Below are 21,927 nucleotides of genomic sequence, written 5' to 3' on the forward strand. Positions count from 1 at the left end.
CACTTTATTAATAACAAACATACAGTATCTGATATTCGGATAAATTTAGAAATAGTGGAAATCAAGAAATTTAATTTAAATAATAATAGTAAAATTTTGACTTTTCGAAGAGATTTTATATATATAAATGCAAAAGAATTTCCAGCTTTATCAACTTTCAGACTGTATATGAATATGACACTTATAAAAGTGGTAACAGATGGCAGCACGTTTTTAGATAAAAAAGGTTATAATCATAATGTATATAAATAATTTAAGTCAAATCCACTCAGTAATGTAACATTGGCTGGTCGGGTTACATAGTATAAATTTTCTATTTTATTATTTTATTTTTAAATTTAATTTTTTTTATTATACATATTTATAAATAAATAAATATATATATATATATATATAATATAATGTAGTTATTTTATTTAATTGGTTTCATATGTTTTTTTATATGTGATTGTAATTTTAATTAAAAAAAAAAAAATATTTATATAAATAAATCTTTTATACAAATGGTGATGCGGGATCCCACAAAAGTGCTTTTGGAAAAAAAGAAAAAAAAGGTTAGTGTCATTTCAATTACTTTGTAATTCTGTATTTGGGTTATTCAAGTTGGATTTTGATTATAAAAATACAATATATTGGTGCAGGGGAATATGGCTCTATAAGTATTGACTTCAGAAAAAAAATATATATATCTTTTTTTATTTTAAGTTATCTAAACGGTTTAATGTTGTTCTCCATACCTTTCTGATCTGTGTTAATTTTTTGTAATTGCTAATTCCTGATTTCTCAGTTAATTGTCGTTGTGTTCTTGTTTTTTTTTTTGTTATGCATAGATAAGAGTTTGAGAAAATAACTCACAAATTAAAAACAATCTGGACAAATACAGACTTCAGAACAACAAACAAAACAAGAAAAATTCCATAACACAAAACACAATCATCAAACTCAACTCCACACTGCTTGTGGAAGAAGAAAACTAAACTGGTTCAATTGCATAATGTAATTTAATAGTCAAATGGAGTATACTTTTAAAAAAGATACAATGAACATTAAAAGCCCTCCTCATCAATATAGAATCAACATTTGCAAACTATCTCACAAGTGCAATCACAAACCCACCAATATTTAAAAATCTTGATATTCTAGACATATACAAAAAAGGACCACACCACGTCACATGTGAACATTATTATACATATATAAATGTACAACAATGTACTAAATGTAACAGACACAATTTTAAATAGCTTACACTTTTTTACCACATTCTGTATACATTTCTTCTTAACTACCACCAGCAGAAACATCAACTAATGTCAGTGTAAAACTAGAACTGAAGATAGTCACAAAGATGACAATATATTTCTGAAGTGAGTTTAAAAAAATTGTATTATACAATCCAGTTAGTGTGTAATAACAAAAGTTTAAATTTCAAATAGATGCTTAATTGAGTTAAACTTACACAATATCATTTTTGTTACCTTACGATCTGTATTATCATCAGGGCAAGTTCTTCCTGCTCTCGCTGCTTCCTTGCCTTCATCACACTGTATTGTCCTATTAATAAAATATTAAAAAAAACTCAGTAATCAATTTAAAATTTAAATTGAATTTTTTCTTAAATAATTGCATGCAGCAATAACTAAACAGATCACAGGGATTTCAGAATTATTATTGAGATGCACTACAATTTCAGCATTTATAATTTACTTTATATTTTACTTCATATAATTTATACTTTCAAAGTAAAAAGATGACAATTACATTCTATACAAAAAAAAGGATTTTACAAAGGTAATTAGAAATATTGATACTATGACTAATAGACTTCACATACACCTTATTAAATCAATCTAGTTGTACAAAAGATTTATGATTTTCAGTTATAACTTCTAAATCATTTGCTGTATGACATATGAAATATATTAAATAAATATTTTATTCTGAGCAGTACATAATATGTGATATAAAACCCATCAGAAAGAGTAGGTATACTTGGTAATGTATTATTGGTAAAAAAGGTATTGTGCCAGCATTAGGCTGGGTGGATCAAAGGAAACCATGGTTAAACCTTGATCAGAGTAGCTTTGTAAATTACAAAAAAAAAAATATAAGTAATTAAAGTCCAGATTAATAATTTAAAATATTAAGACATAAAATAATATAAAACATACTAGATACTTGAAGATACTAAATATATACATATATATATATATATATGAGATATAAAATAAATTATAATTCAAAAAGTGTTAATGAAAATTATTTGGCAATATTTATGTACATGTTGAACAAAGATGCAAAAAATTCAGGTTGTTTTAATTATTTTTAATCTACGTTATTTAAAAATCATGAACAGAGTAATTGATGGATGAAGCCTTTACTAAAATCTAAATCTATCATAAATAAAATAAAACAAAATTTGTTTTTTGATTTTCACAAAATTTTAATTTTACTCATGTAATGAAATTTTAACAACTCGTGAAAATCTGAGAAATATTTGTTTTATTTTCTTTTTGTCTTGAACAAAGTAATATTTTTCTTATAAAAGAAAACGTTTCAGTTTTATTATAAATAAATTGGTGGTAAGATCTTTTAAATGCTTTGATAATTCATTAAAAATGGCAACAGAAGCGTAATAAGCCCCTTTCTCTGAAGCTAAAGTATTGTGAAGTATTAAGAAATGATTGATCTGATTAAGTGACCATTTTGCAATATGGTCCCCAAATTTCTAAATAAAATCTCTACCTCCATGAACATTTTTTTAAAAACAATTCCATAGAAATCTTTCAGCCATCTGAAAGAAACACATAATACAAACATATTGCCATCTGAGCACCAAACAAATACACAGATTTAAAATAGCAAAATAGCCAATTTATTAAAAGTTCCATACAACTAGGTTACAGTCCTTACTAAAATAAATAAAAAAATGTACAAAGATGATAAGAAACATAATTATAATTTAAGTTATTATAAACAAATTATCTTAACACATTTTTGCTCACATTTTATTAAATCATATTCAAACTCAAAATCATATTTGAACATTTCTTTTAAACTTTTCATAGCATTGTTTCTACTGCCTATACAAAAGTAAGAAGGAAGTGAATACTGGACCTAGAGAATTAAGTATCTTTTGAACCTTTAAAAATATTAATCATTTTTGAGATTTATGAAAATATACTTTGAGAAGATCTTTTCAGATATTACACTGCTCATTTATCAGTGATGTTCTGGATATTGCTATTGTTAAAAGCACCTGCCTCAAAGTACTTAGAAATCTGGATTATGTATGTTTATTTAATATGTTAAGTTTGAAAACTCTGGTATGTTTATAAATTTAATATTTGTTGAGTGTTGAGTTCATGGCTTATTATGTATAAAATTTATATTTTTGTATATAGCATCTTTTTTACGAAGTGATCTCTTAACGATTGGTTCTGCTGTTACATGTATTGCTTTGATAAATCTTTTTTATGTATGATAAAAAACTAATTAAAAGAATAAATAGTTTCTTGATAATGTTGATAATTTTGTACAAGTGGTTGAGTAATGAATAAATTTTCCAGTTGTGGTGGGTTCTGTGTAAAATTTAAAAGTTTACTTGTTGCTTACTTTGGATAATTTATCCAAGGTCTAGGAATTTTTTTTTGGGGAGTTAATTAATTCACCACATAAGCTACTTTTTAGTGTATGAAAAATGCCATGACCGACTGGATTCAAACCCAGGACCTTCCAGATGAAACACACTACCACCCCACCAAGAGAGTGATTTGTTGTATTCACATGCTATAGTAACTGTAAGTAAGGGTGTATTTTACTGATGAGGGTGATGAATGTATGAGATTATTTTGTGCTGCCTTTTTGCAGGAATATTGCGTTTTTCAGGCCGCATATTTATATACAGTGAGTCATTTTTTACATTATTTTTCTCTAAAGTTTAATCATATTTACCACGCACGTCAATGTATTTTAAACATTCTATGACCTGTTAAAAATTAAAGATGACTTTGATTTTTAAATTATCATTACATTCAATTAGAGTATTTAAAAATATCTTGAATATTGGGGTCAGTATAACTAACACTTCTCCTATGATCCTCATAATCTCATTTTTTTGGATAAGTATGTGATGTAAAATATTCAGTATATGTAATGTTCAAGATAGTAAGATAGTATAGAATTTTTTTTATATTTATACTTGCTTTGAAAGTAAGCCTAAACAATATTAATATTAACGGTTGGTATTTACAATCCCAATATAGGTCATACTTAAGTATATATTTTGCTATTTATCTTTATTAAGGTCATCGGCAAATCAGAAGACATAAAACATAATGATTATGCGATAATAAAGCCTGCATTACTAGTTAATGTAGAAATATTATTAATCAGATTATGTTGCGTCATAAATAAAAACATTATTAATAATTTAATAGAATTAATCAAACAAAAATTGTGCCTCATAATTAAATAATTTGTTTGTAATGTTACATTACAATCTTATGTATTACTAAAATTATCTTAATGTGTTTATGAATGAATTTTAGTTTTCATTTTTATTTTTAATTTGAATAAATATTTTATGTAATCTTAATTACTTACTGATTAGATGATTCTTTTTAAAGTATTATTTCTGATGCTATATTTGGCTTGTAAAATAAATCTAGAAAAGGACCTTAACTAAAAATGAACTGTTCAATGCTTTCTCACAATGATGTATCAGAAGCAGTTAATTGTAAACACAAAAATAAAAACCTTTAGGCAAAATAATGACATCCCTTGCCATACGGGTTGGTCATAGCAAAAATTGTTTCAGACAAAGGTTTTAGGTAATGTTTAGAGAACTATCGACCACTTTAAAATAAAATGACTATAAAAAATCAGCATTAAATTACCAACTGCATCCTCAAAATGGAATAATTATATTTTGGATGATGAATAATACACATATAATTAACCTCCTGCACAAGAAATTACAATACATGTAACATACATGTTAAATATTATGTTGAAGTCATCCTGTTCACCTGATCATGTATTACTGTCCACATCCTAGATTTTGTCCTTTCACTACAGCTACTCTTATTATACAACAGTTACATATTTTTCAGCAAAAGTTTGCTCAATACTTAGTTCATTATCTTATCTAATACCTTGGAGTCAAAATCATTTTAAAAAACTTTAGTTTTACTTTTTCTATTATGAAAAATTAATAATATTTATAAATATTAAAAATAAAAGCCGCTGGGCCGGCCCAGCGTGGGATCGCTCGGGGAGAACCGCATCGGCCGCGCCGGCGAAAGATGACCGACGCCGACCCGACACTGTGGGGCTCTGGGGGCCACCACTGCCACGCTATAGTGGAGACCCAACTGCCGTTGAGGGGAAGTCCGGTCTGATTTCAATGGATGAGCCGCAACTCCCCGACTACAGCCAAGTCGACTTTGCCGGAGACCAGCTTCCGGACCCAACAGCTCTTCTCAGAGCTAACTCAAAAAACGGCCCTTTTCAGGGCTACCACAGTGTTATAAGTTACAACTAGCCGTCGAAGCCAATCGACAACAAAAACGGGCCTTCTCAGGGCTACTACAAGGTTATACAGTGCCACGTGCCGTCGAAGCCATTCGGCGACAAGGTATTAACAGATTTTCGATTTTCAGTCAAACCATACTGGTGTAGTAGACAAGGTTTGAGTCGTAGGTGAAAAATAGTGCAGTGAAAAATCAGGATGCACCTGGCCTTATGGTAGAATGTGGTTAGAAATACTGGTTAGAATGTGATTAAATTCTAAATATTCTTTATCAATATTCATCCTCATTTTCCAACCTAAAGCCACTTAAAAAAATTGTTCCAATATATCAGATATTCTGTATTACTTGGAAAATATGAACATATGATCAAGACATGAAGAAGAATTTTTGTTTATTATTATTATTATTTCTCTTTTTTATAATTTCTTTAATTAATCAGATTAAAATTACATCTAAAAAATCCCTTTTAGCACATCAGAAGGGAGAGGTAGATTTCACTGGTCCTGAGTAGGTGATAAAAAAGATTTCCACCTTAAAGTTAAGAAAAACCTCAAATTTATTCAATATGATGATGGCTGTTTCACGTAGTTAGCATACGACAACACCCATCTTCTAACAATTCCAGCAAACATTTTAGTCATCCCTTGCCATAAGGGCTGGTCATATCAAAAATTGTTTCAGACAAAAGTTTTAGGTAATGTTTAGAGGACTAACAGCCACTTTAAACTGATTCGATAATGTGCCTATTAAGGGAGATATGATTCTTTTTTGTTTTCAAAACCCCATTTTTTCAACCCCCTGGCCCAATGGTTGATGACATAAAAAAAATTTACTTCTATAAGTTTTAGGCCCTTATCCAAAGAATAGTAGTAACTTTAAACAAATTTGATATTTTACTTAATAAGAAAGTTAAAGTAATATTTTGTTTTTTCGAAAAAGCCCCCCATTTCCACCCCGATGGTCCGATTTTGGCCATTAACAAACTCAACCGAGATTTTGAGACGAATTATCTTTAAGGAACAATTTGAAAGTGATTGGCACAAAATTACGGCAGATATTGTGTCCATAAGAAAGTGAAATATATATATATATATAAATGTATATACAAATGTTTGAGCTGACCGTGGTTTTGGGGTCTGGGGGATGTGAAACGCAAAGATATGTCGAATTTTACAGAAGTCAAATCGTGGTACCCATTACAATGGATAGCTTTTTTATGAAATCTACCTAAAATTAAGTGAACAGAGTGATGTAATCAAAATTCACAAACATTACTAGCTATCTTTTTTTAACAGTTTAATAAATATTTTGTTATTAACTTATTCTTATTTAGCAAATAATTATTAATTAAACTAAGTTAATTTTACAAATATATGAAGTTTGATTACAAACAATTTAACTTTATTTTAAATTTTGAAAATAGCTATTGTCTTAATGTTTCAGTTTTCTGTCATTTAGGAAATCGTCTCTTACCCTTTGTCCTTAAAGAAATGATCATTAACTTTTTTATGAGAAACTGTTTAAGAAATACATATACACGATATATGCCTATACATGATGGATGTGTACACTCATAAGATCATATATTTAATATGTGTTTCGTTAAACACATATATAATTATATAGATTCTTTTTGTTTACCTTAGGTCATGTACACAGCAGAGTTGCATTGCAGAAAAGCAAACACTTTGAGTCTCTGGAGGGACTCCTTTAACCGGGGTTGATATAGAAATTCCGTTGCAGTGATGATCACGTGTAGCAGTACTGCTTCCCAGTGAGCAGCAGTGGTTGATTGTTGATTGAATCTCACCTACATAAATATCATTAAGAGTTAATTAATTTCTTCTTCTTCTTCTTCTTCTGTTCAATAGCTTGAAAAGAACAGATGATTAAGTGTGGGTTTGGAATAAATTTAAAAAAAGTGGAACTTGAAGAGAAGAAAATAAATAACTTGACAGATGTGATAAAATCTAACAGATTTTAGATAAATATTTTATTTCCATCAGTGCATATTAATACATTGCATAAATCATGTCAGGAAAGGGTAGGTAACTTGATGGGTAAAAAAAAAGGTTCTGTGCCAGCATTTGCCTAGATGGATCAATGGAGACCATGGTTAAACTTTGATCAGATTAGCACTATGAAATACACAGTTAATTACATAATACAAAAAAAAACAAAAACATAATTAAAGTCCAGATTAATAGTTAAAAATATTAATATATGAAATAATATTAAAGTAGATATATCTGAAGATACTAAATACATAAAATAACTATAAAATAAATCACAATTCAGAAGGCATTACTGAAAACTATCTGAGGACATATTTATGCTCATATTAAACAAAGATGTAGTTAATCCAGGTTTATTTTTAATTAGTAATATTTAAAAAAATCATCAACAGTGTAATATTTTTTCTATAAAAGAAAATATTTTAAATTTACTTTAAAAAAATTGGTGGTAAATTCTTTTAAATGGTTTGATACTTATTAAAAATGACAACAGAAGCATAATAATGGGTTGTGTTACATGAAAACAGTTGTGATTGTTGTCTGGTTTGGTATAGGTAGATACCATTAATTTTTAAGCATAACTATTAATTTTAGCGAAGGTTGAAAATTTGTAAAAATAAGCATATGATAAGTTAACATTTGTAATTAACTAAATATTGCATATATGAATCATATTTAAAGAATAAGAAAAGGATTAAACATGAAATTTCAGAATAAAAGAAATTTTGTATTATAATATTGTAAGCATCTAGAGCAGTGTTTCTTAACCTTTTAAGTGAACCACACCCCTTTGAATCTGAAAAAAGTTCTCCGCACTCCATTGAAAAATACATTTTGATTTTTAGGTTTAGAAAAACACGTTTTATTGTGAAATTTATTGTTTATTTTTTAAAAAATTAAAATTTTTTATAACAATATTATTTTTCTTAATGACTAGACTGTTGTTGTTTATCCGAAATAATGCTTGTAAAACGAGGCTCTTTTTCTGAAAGAGCCACTCTTAAGTCATCACTTGCATTTAAGCGATTTCTCGCTTTAGATTTGATGTGGAGAAGTGATGAAAATCCCATTTCACACAGCTAGATGGTGGCAAATGGTAGTAGTAACTGTAATGCTTCTTTCGCCAACCGTGGATAAATTTCTAATTGTATGCACCAGAATTGTTGCAATTCAAATTTTTCGAATTGCATTTGTATCTGGCTATTTTCTCTCATTTCAATTAGATCGTCTTTTTTTAAATCACTATCATCCATCAAATTTAGGTTATATAAAAATGGATCCAGTATCCATCTTTGAGTTTTGGTAATATTTCCAGTAGAAAACTGTCCATTGAATGATTCGCTCAATTGTTTCAAATGTATTGCAATGTCGGGTTTAATTGTATTTTTCTCATTTTCTACAACAATTGAATCAAGCAAAGGAAAGTTTGCAAAATTTCCATTTTCAACTCGACGTATCCAAATTTCTAATTTTCCAATAAATGAAGATAAATTTTCACTAGCTTTTATTATATTTTTATCAAATCCTTGGATTGATATTTTCAAATCATTCAAACGGCTAAATATATCTGCTAACTAGGCTAGTCTCAGATTTGCATCCTTACTCTCAAAATCTTTTACTAAATCACAGTTTTGACTAGTCAGTAACTGAATAATTTCTTCACGCAATTCAAAAACCCTGTTAAGCATGCGGCCCTTAGAGAGCCATCGAATTTCAGTGTGATATAGAAGCACGGTATGCACAGCACCGATTTCTTCACAAAAAGCACGAAAAATGCGATGATTAAGCGCTCGTTCACGGATATATTTTACTACATTTATTGCAGTATTTAGGTGTTTTTTAATCTTTCTGGTAAAGCTTTCGATGCAAGTACATGACGATGCAACATGCAATGCGTTATTGTAACATGCGGTAATTCTCTTTTTATGTGTGAAAAAAATCCAGAATTTTTGCCTAACATTGCTGGGGCCCCATCAGTGCATATTGAACCAATCACATTCATTGGTGGTTGATATTTTGAAAAAATTCTTTGATGTGATTGAAAACATCAATTCCTCTCGAAGTCAACTCCAGTGGCTCACAAAATAGAAAATCTTCTATCATTTCTCTTCCTTTTATATATCGCACAAATACCAAGAGCCGGCTGCAATTATCAACATCGGTTGACTCATCCAGTTGTATGCTTACTTTTAGTGGACTGACTTTTATGTCTTCTATTATTTGTAGTAAAATATCTTTACTGAGATCTTGAATTCGCGATCGAATTGTATCGTTCGATAACGGAATCTGCTGAATTTTATGTGCTTCAGAATCCAATACAGTTTCAGCTATTATTAATGCACAAGGTTTTATTAATTCCTCAGCGATCGTGTGGGGCTTTTTTTTCTTTGCACACAAATATGCCACTTGATATGACGCTTCTAACAGGGGCTTTTGAATTGCTGGCTGGCATAATTTTAAGATAGTACCACTGATATCAAATCGAGCTTTTTTTGACTTCAAGCTGTTCATGCTATGACCTGCACCTTCACCACCATGCAGATTGTTGAAATTCTCTAATAACTTTGATGGTTTGAGATTGCCGTTTGAAAATATCTTGGAACATAAGATGCATTGAGGTCGTTGCGTACCATCTTTTTCTGTTGTACAAGTGAATCCATAACCAACATACTTGTCGTTCCATTGGCGTTTTTTTTGACATAGCAGGGTTCACTATAATCAATTAAATTATTTAGAAATAACGTATAAAAAATAACAAAAATACACCCAAACCTCGTATAACACGGTTTTATATAACACGGATGTATAAATTGTGGCATATGTTTTGTACAACACGCTTTATATAACACGGTTTCAAAAAAAAAAATTAAGTAAAATAATCAATATGTTTGATTTGTACGTCCATGGAATGTGTCATGACAAATCTCACTGAACATGTCAAGACTTATCAATTTAGCGAGTGCGTTACTTTTTATTAGGGTTAAAGTTCAAATTTTTTTAATTTCCTTTATAACTTCGTAACGGCACAGATTTTTATAATAATGTTTATTACAACCTTTTGTAGAGGATGTAATTTGCTACGATAAACTGTTAAAAACGCTGATTTTTTGAAAATTTCACTAAAACGACAAACACATGGTTATTTACATATACAATAATGTTATATGTGTAATTTTATCCGTTTACTGAAAGCAGTTACGAAACTAACTTTATTTATTTAATCCTTTGGCAAAAAAAAATTGTTTTGCAGATTTTTTTCGGATTTACCAAAACAGGGTTTAAACGTCATTTACCAAGAATCGAAAATAAAAAAATTTAATAAAAATCCAGGACAGCTTGTCCAGATGTCTTGGCACTAGAAATATTTTCTTATCTGTGCTTAAATAATTATCATATAAAATATTATTCAGGTAACGCGGGTATAATGTTTTTATTTTCAATTCTTGGTAAATGAATCTGAAACATTGAATTGGTAAATCCAGAAAGAGAAGTATCAAAACCATTTTTTGTCGAAAAATGAAATAAAGAAAGTTAGTATACTGCCATCGGTTTTCACAATCGGACGTGCTTTTATTATTCACATTATTTATAAATTTTATTTTATGTTTTATTAAATGTTGGGTGTATGTGTTATTTGTATCAAGTCTTTTTATAAAAAGACACTATCTATCGTGGATTGAAACAATTGTTTAATCAATAAAAAAACAGTGATAATACACGTATTGTATCATTAAGTGAAAAAGTGCAGCGAATAAAAATTAAAAAGTCAGTACATCTTATAGTACAAGAGTTGGATTATGTAAGTCATCTTTTTGTTTGAAAAAATATTGCTTGTTTTGTGGCCATAAGACCAATAAAAAATGCTGGAACGTTTGACTGTAATAATACAGACGGGCACTCTACCCCCTAGGTGGCGCGGAAACGGATGCGAGTCACGTAATTTGTTTTTATAATATAGCATCTCATTACCGACGATTTATAGCAAAAAATTTTTCTATAAAATTTTTATGTGCAAAATTCCAAGTATAACAATTCCACGAATGATAGAGTGTTGGCCGTTTTAGTGAAATTTACAAAAAAATCAGTGTTTTTATCATTTTATCGTAAATATTTTTTCCCCTATATATCGCATCGATCTAAATTTTTGGTGTTTTATTTATTAGAGATTTATTCACAATGACAAACTTAACTGATGTGCCAAAATTCAGCTCCGCTGGAATTATTTCTATGTTAATGTTTAATTTGGCTCGACTAATTTCGTTTATTTTGAAACATTTCAGTTGCGAAATTCTTCGATGTATTTTTTTGGAACGCAAACCCTAATTTTGTATGAACTTCAAACCTTGTATAACACGGATTTATATTACACGACATTTTGGTGGAACCATATAACCGTGTTAGACGAGGCTCGGGTGTATTATTTTAAATTAGTGAGAAAAATACTTACATTTGTATTATCGATGTATCCTATTTGGGCTTGAATCACTGATCAATACGAATGTATTAAATAGGTAAGTAATGTAACCCACCGGGTTGGTCTAGTGGTTCACGCGTCTTCCCAAATCAGCTGATTTGGAAGTCAAGAGTTACAGCGTTCAAGTCCTAGTAAAGCCAGTTACTTTTACACGGATTTGAATACTAGATCGTGGATACCGGTGTTCTTTGGTGGTTGGGTTTCAATAAACCACATATCTCAGGAATGGTCGAACTGAGAATGGACAAGACTGGTTCATTTACACTCATACATATCATCCTCTGAAGAATTATCTAAACGGTAGTTACCGGAGGCTAAACAGGAAAAAGAAAGAAAGAAAAAAGGTAAGTAATGTAAATAATCGGATGTTTAAATGCGTACACGTGTCCGTCTCAAAAGGTTTTTCAACAAACTGGCGATTACGCAAAAACAATAATAGACTCAGGTACAGAGTAAGGGAGTGGGAGCTGACGCAGCCAAATCTTTTTTTTTTTTTTTTTGTTTCTCTCAGCTCCCCTGGGCCGGACCGACTTGTTAGTATTACGCCACCCAGGGGAATGTCTTTATACTCAAATAGGCCTTCCCGCCTACCAGCTATATACTGGCATGGCAGGTCGGCCTACCGGTAGCTCTTTTTGAGAGTAATCTTTTATTTTATATGCCCCTTTCAGACACCACGCCATACCTCGAGTGTCGTGACGTGGTGTCGAGTTCTTTTCTCTATATCTTGTGTTTTATTATTCCATTATTCCCTAAACTATATCCCCAGGAGTCCCCAGCGGCTCATTGGAACCGACACACCTCGGCATGCCGGCTCTCCCCGCTGAGGCTGTCCTCCCTTCCCTAACCTAAATCAAAAACCCAGTCTCCTTTCGTCGATGTTTTTCTGCGATAAGATCTGTCTGGTGTAACACGCTATTTTCTTCCAGTTGGATTCCCGACTAGTCATAAAAGGTACTATAGCTTCGGGAGTCATCCCGTCGATCGCCATGTCAAATCTGAGGGCGGCCCATCTTTCACATATGAAGAAAGTATGTTCTGCATCGTCGATCTCTTCGCAATACATGCAGATTGCCTCTGTTCTTCTTCCTACTTTATTTAAGTAATTATTAAATGAGCCATGCCCGGTGAAAAATTGCGTTAAAAAGTGATCCATCTCGCCAAAACCTCTTCTTATCCACGATTCGATCTCCGGGATGAGTTGTCTTGTCCAGCGACCCACACCGCTATTAGTCCACCTCTCCTGCCAGGTAGTATTGACTTCATCTTTGGCCTCTTGATCTGCTCTGCCCTTCGATCTTTCGACTCTATATCTCGCGATGAGGTCTATCGGCAGTACTCCGGCGAGAACACAAAGGGCTTCATACGACACTGTCCTATACGCGGCCACCACACCTAGGAGCCCTCTCCTATGCACCATCGCTAACTTCTCCTTGTTACGCCTGATATCTATAGCGTGACTCCATGCGGGAACAGCATACATCAACGAGGATACTATCGTTGACACCAACAATCTGCGTTTTGATGCTCTAGGGCCATTCTGCGTTGCCATTATAATGTTAAGACTCTTTACCATTGCTTCAGCCTTCCTACATATGTTACTTATATGGTCAGTGTATCTACAATTCCTCTGGAAGGTAACTCCTAAGTATTTAAAACTATGCACCTCTTCTATAACTTTACCATTGATGAAAATAGTAATAGGATCCAGTACTCTTCTTCCAGTTAAGGCGATACACCTACATTTTTCCAATGACAACTGCAGACCCCTAGAAATCATCCACTCATTAATGATCTGAGTGGCCGCGTTCGACCTCTCTTGGACCTCAATTACCATCCTGCCTCCTGCCTTCAACCAGTACAGCGAGATCATCTGCATATGCCAAAACCTCAACTCCAGCAGGGAACATTCTGTGCAGGAGATCATCTATAACTAGCAACCATAGCAGCGGCCCCAGGACCAATCCCTGTGGCACCCCACCTTGCATCTCAAAATAAATTCTTCCTTCCTGGGCTTCAATCAAACATCTACCTAACCAAATCTACTAGCCATCTTCTAGCCAAATCTACCTAACCGTTTTTAAACAAAAAACAATTGGTTGATGTCATCGAAAATTCAAATATCGCAAAAATAATATATGTTATATTGTTAGAGGCTTCTCCCGCACCCTGGGGGTGCGGGCACCCCCGGTTAAGAATCACTGATATAGAGCAATAGAAAAAAAATTTGAAATTAGAATAGTAACAAAGGAAATTAATTTGAAAAGTAATTGTTTAACAGAAGGAATATTATAAGGCTGTATCATCCTAAACTATGTTAAAGAAGGAAATTAAAAAAAAATTGAAGGCTTCTGAAATATGGGTTCAGAGGAAAAGACTAAAAGGTAATTGCATCAAATGAAATTACAGATGATGAATAACACAAGTGGAAGTAAAAAGATCATAATACATGTTAGCGTGAAAAGTGAGAAGAAAAATTGATTAAGTTATGTTTTTAGAGATAAAAATATTCCTAAAGATGTAGTACAGAATAATACAGAAGGAATATGAAAGACAGACATCAAAATTTAAGTCTGATTGAGGAAATTAGTGATATCAAATATTTGTTCTATAGTTTTTTGTCATGTAGTGAATTGTCAACATGCACAATTTCTGATGAATTGGTCTGGTATTTTTTCATCAATTTAATATTTTATCTTTATCAGTGATCAAGATCACTGTTCATTATAGTAGAAGTAGGTTTAAGATTATTTTGAGGAAGAATAAGCAATAAAAAAAAATGTATTTGTAAATCACTTTAACTGGAATTCTACAGTAAATTTCCTTATGATATCACTTCTTGCAGAAGGCAGGATACAGGAAACATCAAGAAGAGGTACTGCCACTATCAATGTGCTTCTACTAATACCATTTTTTCTTTCCCCATCTTAACACACATTTAATAAGAGTGCCAATTTTATTGATATTAATCATTATTTCATAAATAGCTTTATTATCAATAAGTAGAAATTCTGCTGATTGACGTCTTAATTTTTGCACTAATCTAAAATTGCAGACATTTTATCAGATTTCCACAGATTATGGGTACGTATAAACTAAAGAACACCCTGATGCTGCAAATTGATCATTAGCAGTAATTGGTCTTTATTAGTTGTTAAAGATATTTCTGAATTCTGATGATTTTTTTTTCATTTTTTATAGTATAAAAATGAAAATTTTGTGATTTTTCCAAAACATTACTTGTATCTTAATTTCAATTTTAGTACTTCAGTAAAGCTGGTGGGTAACCTTTAAAATTCCCCCTTATTTTTCATAATTATATTTGTTAGATATAAAGTATTACTATAATAATATAGTTCATGATAAGCTGTAAATGAAGAGTTTGATAATCTTTTTTATTTCACGTTTTTTTTTAGTTTCAGTTCAGCCATACTGCATTCAACATTTTTGGAGATGTTACTGGTTACTCAAGATTTGTAGTGGAATTTTAGCCTCATTTTTTTACAACTATAAGGGAGTGCTGAAAGGTTTCTGGGTTGACATCCTTCCCAAAATCTAAGCAAAATTTTATTACCTTAAAAAGTGTTAATTTTTATTGTGAAATACCAATTTAATGGATTATTGTGCTAATTTTTATATTTTTTCAGATCATGTCAACAAAAAATAGAAAAAGACATTGATAAGTTCCTGTTTCTGGAGGAAAAACCTCAAAGGAAATCCATGGGTGTATGATGCAAATATTGAATGGCAAGTGCTTGCTCAACTGTGGAGAAGTGATGTGCCTACTTTTAGCATGAAGATTATACCAATTATACCAAAGATACAGTAAGGTATGGGGGAACTTCAAATTTAGTTAATTCATGAAATTATTGGATATGTACATGGCCTAATTTTGGCCAGTAACAGAATCTTGGGCAAAACAATATAGATAAACTAGATATCAAAGGGATGTATGGGTTTATAATTCAAGAGCAGTTGAGAATGCAAAAACTGTTTGCCAAATATTTCATCACTAATGAAAAATGAAAACAGATGAAGAGGTTCAAGTTGATTTTACAAAATTTTGATCTTTGTAGATAAACTTTTTGGAATGATTAGCACCATTAATAAAAGATAATTACTCTACTATGATTCAGTGATGAAACAGTCTTTGCAATGTAGCCATTCCACAGTCAAACAAATTCAAGACAAAAATGTCAGTAGGAAAGGTCATGGCCAATCTTCTTGGATAAGGAATATATTTTTATGACAGATCATCTTCAGGTAAGCCAAAAAGTTAATTAATTCAGAATTCTGTGTATTTTTACACTGATTAAAGTAGATTTTGAAAAAAATGATTACGGATGGTATGAAAAGTGCTCTGTTTTTGCAGGGCAAGTGCACCTGCCTGCAGGGTTGGCAAGACAATGCATCTTTTGAATTACTTGAGATTCAACTGTTAAACTAACAATTTACCCACCATATCTTGCTCTATCTGACTATTCTCTACTGCAAAACCTTAAAAGTTTGAAAGGAAGAAAATGTTTTAATAAAAATTCATGTGATATTACCAACAGAGCAATATTTCAATGACCAGATATCAAAATATTTATTTTAGAAATTTTAAAGAAACTTGAGAAATGAAGTGTAAGGTCTGGTACACTCTGGGTTGAATATGTGGAACATATTTGCTTAATAGTTCTATGTCATTCCCTTATTCTTCAGATTAACAATTTCCAACACCTCCTCATGCATTTGTAAGTTCAGTTTTTGTGTAATTTATTGAAATTTATTCTTTTGTTATAAAAAAGAAATTTTCACTCTTATATTTACAAAAAAGTCAAAGTAAAAAAAAAATAAAACAGCATGTTAAGATAAAAAACACATAAATACAGGCAAAACAATGAAAAATTTTAACTTTTTTGTTTTTTCAAAAAAATACAGGCGAATACATTTTTTTTGTTGCTTTATTGTACTTTTTGGTTTTGGTTAGTGTTTTTAAGCTATAAATGATTATGATTCCCTTAAAACTTAATGGCTTTGTCATTATCACTAACCTGAAGGCACCTCACAAGCAACAGAAATTTCCTTTAGGCTCTGAGGTGCCAACTATTCAGAAGTGTTTTACTGAACATGAGTTTAATTTTAGTGAACTTTATTTACAGGCATTTGTGTTTAATGAAATGCTATGACTGACCTTTCATGGGTCTATAACAATAAAATTAAATTCTTTAACGGAGAATTTTGTAATGTGATAGGTGCTGTATGAGAAAATCCACAGAGGATTCTAGTGAAGGCTGAAATGCGCCAATCTGACACTGGAGTAAAGGAGTCTTTATGTACGAGTATACAACATTGGTGTATTCTTTCTCCAATCAAGAGACTTTGACTGATCTAATTATAAATCTCTTTTTTCAGCTGAAACATATCAATATTTTTAGAAGTAGTATCATAATTTACTTTTTTTTATTTTTATATATGTTTAAACTAATAAAATTAGTTATCAAAAACATATTTTAAACTATATGATGAGACTCACATCATCTTTTAATTTTTATTATATCTGTAATAAAACTTTGCATTGTTTGAAACTTGAAAGAAGCTTTGTTTTGGAGAATATTGGACTCTGTAAACTCCTTAATCTTCCACTACTTTTTCCTTATCTATTTCCTTGTTTTAAAATGAGAAATAGGTTATATCCATTTGAGCCATGAATGGATTTTCATTTTGAGAAATGTTGTATTTTAGAAACTTCCCTCTTTGGATTTTTGGAAAACTAATGATTTTTTTTCTTTGTTGTGATCCTTTTAGAACAAAGTTGAAAAAATAAAGTACTATTTATTTAAAAAATTTAAATAAGCGTAACATTTACCTCTTGGTCAGTACTTATTACGTCTTGTTACACAGTCATACAGTAATCATTTTTGGCATCATTTCAACAATATAACTTCAGCAGTTGACAAAAACAGTAGAGAAGATTAAACTAATATTGTACAATTAAAGTAAGTAATGTATACTGGTGTATATTACTCATAGTGAAAAATGTCTGGATGTTTTATTAGATGACAAATTCTCTTGGTATGATCAAACTGATTTGGTTTGTAACAAAATCACACCACACTGTTTTGCTACAAAGAATTTTAATTAAGCACTAAGTCAACATTATTTAGTATTTATTATGCTTATGTATATTCCCGTTTAAATTATATCATAATTTGGGGCTCCCTCAAAAAGTCAAAATGAGTATTTAAGATATGAAAATGGGCTCTAAGAACAACTTTTTAGTGCCTTTACAAATGAAAATTATGTAGACAAATAATTAGGTAATTAAAATTCCTAACTTATCCATGTGCTTCTATTTATAAATATGTAATCTTTGCTAAAAAAAAGTCACTTATTCTTAAGAAAATAACCACATCTACCTCTATCAAACCAGATGAGAAAGGACCCTTACTGTGCTTCTGTTGCCATTTTTAATTACTTATTAACAATTAATAAAGGATCTTACCACCAATTAATTTAAAATAAAATTAAAAGACTTTCTCTTACAGAACAGATTTTTTAAAATAATACTAATTAAAAATAATCATAAAATAAACCTTAATTTTTCTGTACCTCCATTTAACATGTACATAAATATGTGCTCAAATAACTTTCATTAACATCTTCTGAATGGTGATTAATCTTGTAGATATTTTATATATTTAATATCTTCACATGTTTACTTGAATATTATTTCATATATTTATACTTTAAATTACTAATCATCACTTTAACTGCTTCTAATTTTTTTATTATGTAATTAGTTCTATATTTTCTGATACTGCTCTGATCAAGGCTTTACCAACAATTTTCCTTAACCCACCCATCTGAATGTTGAGGCACTTCTTTTTTTAATAGTCGACTAGCATACCTACCCATTCCTGATTAATCCATATAAAGTATTATTATGTGCCAACCAGAATAAAATATTTATTTGTTTAATACTATACTGGTAACTTACAAGTGTAAAAATTAAATTCATTTCCGAGTGTATTTCCTCTATCAATTAACATACCTATCTGAGATATTAACAGTGTTCATTATATACAAAAGAATAAATAGAAAAATAAATATGTCATTCTATGATATAATAAGAATAAATAATAAAAAAAATAGGATACTCTAAACATCATAAGAACTGTGAATTCAGAGACAAGATCTAGTCGATGATTAACTACAGTCAGACTACACTTGAACCACTACTCTCCTTTTGTAAAAGCATAGCAGTTTCATTTGTGGTAGGAACATTGAATCATTCAAAATTTATTTGTTAGTACTTTGTACACAATACTTTGAAGTTAGATAAGTAACTAAAAGTAATTTTAAAACTTAGATATTGTTGTTTTGAGCATATGAAGATTTTACTTTCATTGCTCAAGTACTGTACTTTTTAATATGGAACATTTTGACGTAGAAAAATTAGTGAACTCCAGAAATGAAATAAAGCATGTCTGTACAAGGCAAGATTACATTTTTTGCAATAACAATTATTCTTGTATTTTTTCTTATGTTATGTTAACAAAATTAATGTAGAGATCAATCTCAAACTTCCAGTCAAAAGAGAAATTGTATAGCTATTATTAAGCAGATAAATAACTTTGCAGTGATCAAAATAAACATTGCTAAGTGTCACCCCTGAAATTGTAAGAAATGCACACGCATGTGAAACAAGATGTACAAGAATGCTATCTACATAAGTGAAAGTTTCATTGAAGTCAATGCAGTAGTTATTGAGATTACCCAAAAAATGCAAAAAATAAAATATCTTTCAAAATACTACTACATAAAACATATCTACAACACTTTTATTTGTAATACATATTATTTATAATAATATTAATTTATATTCATTAGAAATTTAACTAAGCATCATACAACACAATTACTTTATTTTATAATTACAACTGATTTATCTATGTATTCATGTAAAATGTAATTAAGTAATATTTGTTAACATTTACTGTTCAAATGTTATTTCAGTAAATGTTCATAAATTTTCATCAAAACTTAAATATATTTTGAAAAAACTCTCACAAAAGGAGAAGAAAATTGTTACACCTATGCATAATGATATAGTATTAGAAAAAATTAAAAAAATTTAATATACAATTACTTTATTCAAGCAAATAATAATGAACTTAAATTTTACTAAATAATAACTAAAATAAGACTGTAACGTACTTACAAAATGAATATTCAAACAAAAATATGCTACTCAAACAAAAATAAGTTTTAAAAACAAAATATATTTTCTTAGCCATGTCAAATATTAACTGAGGAAGATAAATTGTCTTTACTGATTAAATTCAGTTATTTTCGTTGTCTGTAAATATTGTCTAAATACTGCTTGACCCCTCTTTTAATGCTTTCTATTTAATGGAGAGGGAGGATTATTGCACCCAGCAGTTCATCATTAGTAAATTTTAATCTATAAAGCAGTTAATAAAAACGATTATTCAAGAATAATAAAGATATTTAAACAGTTAGTTAACATACTTATGATTAAATACAATTCATTTATCAAACAATTCTTTCTAAATTCTTTATTGCATCAGTTGTAAAGAATTGATGTTAATGTGATCCCATTTATATAATTTTTGGATAAAAATCTTATTTTGCTGAAAATAATGGATGTGAAGTATTTATTAACATAATAAAATAATTAATCTGTCAAAAATCATTATTCCTTTATATCATATAAATTATATTAAATATAAAATACAATTCAAAGCAACAAAAACAATTAATTATTCACACTGAGTAATGTTTTTCTCTTAACATCGATATGAGATAGGGGAATTACGCATTTTTAAAACACTATAAGATATATTTTTAATTTCTTTGAAAATACTACCATAATTAGAAATATATTTATTTTAATTAGGCAAGTACCATGCTTTAACAATATTTGTTAGTAAAATTAGTGAATTTCTTTAATTATCTCAGTGAAAATAACTAAGTCTCACACTGAGTCCCTTCCATGGCACATAACAATTCAATTCAATTTATTTAGATATCATATGTAACATGATAAACCTCTACAAATAGAGTGATAGAATCAGTTCTGCTGAGGGTTAGACCCTACGTGCAGACCTGGATATAAAATTTACAAAACATACAAGAGCATTACAAAAATATATACACATGAAATAAAAAAATCTATTTTATAACTTCTAATTACTAAGTACTTTTCTTTTTTATTTACTTAAAATGCATCACTTTAAATTTATTGCATTAAAACTCAATTGTTTATTTTATTCTTCAATTACATTGATTTGAAAAAAATCTATAATAGTTTAGATGTTAGTACTCCAATCATTTCTACTTTCAGTGATTTTACCTTTGACATAGTTAGTCATAAAATGTTACTAAAGAACTATACAAATATGGAGTATGAGGTGTAGCACGTAAGTTATTGCAAAGTTATTTAAGTGACAGAATGCAAACTGTAAAAATAAGTTAAAAAGTGATATCAAAAATGTAAACATAAGTGTTCCTCAGGCAATACTAGGGCCACTACTGTCTCTAATATAGATGAATGTCAGCTTTAAAATTTTACCTAACTATGCATTTTCAATTATGCTGATGATACAGTAGTATTAACCTCAGAAAAAACCTGGCAAGAGACTTTTGGGAAAATGAATGCGTTTGTTGCTTTTTTAAATGAATGGTTAATTGAAAACCAACTAACAATAAATATTGAAAAGACAGTCTTTAGAATGTACTCAAATAATTCTACTACAAGTTATGCAAACCTTTTTGTAAAAATCCAAGATCATGGAAATAAATGTATACCAAATATCTCAAAATAATTATAAATTCACATTTAAAATGGAATAAACATAAAAAATTTAATCAAGAAGACGAAATACTTGCTGTTCAT

At 29.8% G+C, this 21,927-nt stretch overlaps 1 long non-coding RNA gene across 1 annotated transcript; it reads left to right on the top strand.

The window, feature by feature from the left end:
- The first annotated feature begins 484 nt into the window (after positions 1–484).
- On the top strand, positions 485–17,382 carry LOC142322834 (uncharacterized). Its single transcript, XR_012755945.1, has 3 exons — positions 485–554; positions 15,671–16,286; positions 17,261–17,382. It is a non-coding gene; the product is annotated as an uncharacterized LOC142322834 (long non-coding RNA).
- Positions 17,383–21,927: the final 4,545 nt, after the last annotated feature.

The sequence above is a fragment of the Lycorma delicatula genome, chromosome 4 (assembly GCF_047948215.1).
Source record: "Lycorma delicatula isolate Av1 chromosome 4, ASM4794821v1, whole genome shotgun sequence".
Taxonomy (NCBI): Eukaryota; Metazoa; Arthropoda; class Insecta; order Hemiptera; family Fulgoridae; genus Lycorma; species Lycorma delicatula.